The sequence below is a fragment of the Mandrillus leucophaeus genome, unplaced genomic scaffold (genome assembly GCF_000951045.1).
Source record: "Mandrillus leucophaeus isolate KB7577 unplaced genomic scaffold, Mleu.le_1.0 Scaffold25, whole genome shotgun sequence".
In the NCBI taxonomy this organism is placed as follows: domain Eukaryota; kingdom Metazoa; phylum Chordata; class Mammalia; order Primates; family Cercopithecidae; genus Mandrillus; species Mandrillus leucophaeus.
The window spans coordinates 5,093,125-5,094,081 of record NW_012102587.1 but is presented as its reverse complement, the minus strand read 5'-3'; positions in this window follow the sequence as shown (position 1 = coordinate 5,094,081).

Here is a 957-nt window from a genome sequence, read left to right as displayed (position 1 = left end):
GTGTGTGTGTGTGATTGTCAGTGTGTGAGTGTGAATGTGTGTGATTGTCAGTGTGTGTGTCAGTGTGTGAGAGTGTGTGTGTGAGAGATTGTCAGTGTGAGTGTGTGTGAGAGTGTGTGAGTGTGTGTATGTGAATGTGAGTGTGTGCTGGTGTACCATTGTGCAGCCCCAACTGCACTGAGCCTCAACGACACGCAGCTCAGCTGTTTGGCTCTGGAGCCCCACTGCTAGCTGTGGCACCAGCTCTTGGTGCCTGTGACAGAGCAGGCACACAATCAATATTTGTACACTGACAGCCTGGTCAGGTTTCTGTCTCCCGCATAGGGCAGGGGCAGCACGGCTAGTGGTGGTGTTCCCCTTTTACAGTTAGCAGCGGCCCCCAAACCCAGGGCCAAGGGTGCATGGGTGTCTGTGCCCTGCTCCCCAGGACTGGTGGTGGGGAACTGCTCCTGCTAAGGGCAGGTGGACAGCAAGCAGTGCTTAGGTGGAGTTCTGGACACAGGTAGGCACCCCTGGGAGCTCTGATAGACATGCGGGAGAAGACCCATAAGAAGCCTGTGCCATCTGTAAATCAAGCAGAGGCTTGGAGCAGTTGGGGTCTTCATGGGAATGTGGCCTCGTTTGGCTGTCCCAGCTGATCAGGGCATGCAGTTCTGTTCATTCGGCAAATATTTGTTAAGCTCTAGCCAGATGCCCTAGAGGGTTATGGTGAGGCTTAGAGGAGGTGACACGGTGGCAGCCCCCAGCCAGGGCCAGGAACATGGGAGGACCTCCGTGCATGTTTGCGTGGGAAGACATGTTGCCCACCAGAGCCATGAGTCCATGGGCCAGATGCTCAAGAAAGGGTTGGAGACAGGGTCTCACTGCATCTCCAAAGGAGCTCTCCACAGCTCCCTTCTCTCCTCGGACCCATCCTGGCTGTAGAACCGGCAGACGTGATCCTTGCCCAGGTGGGAG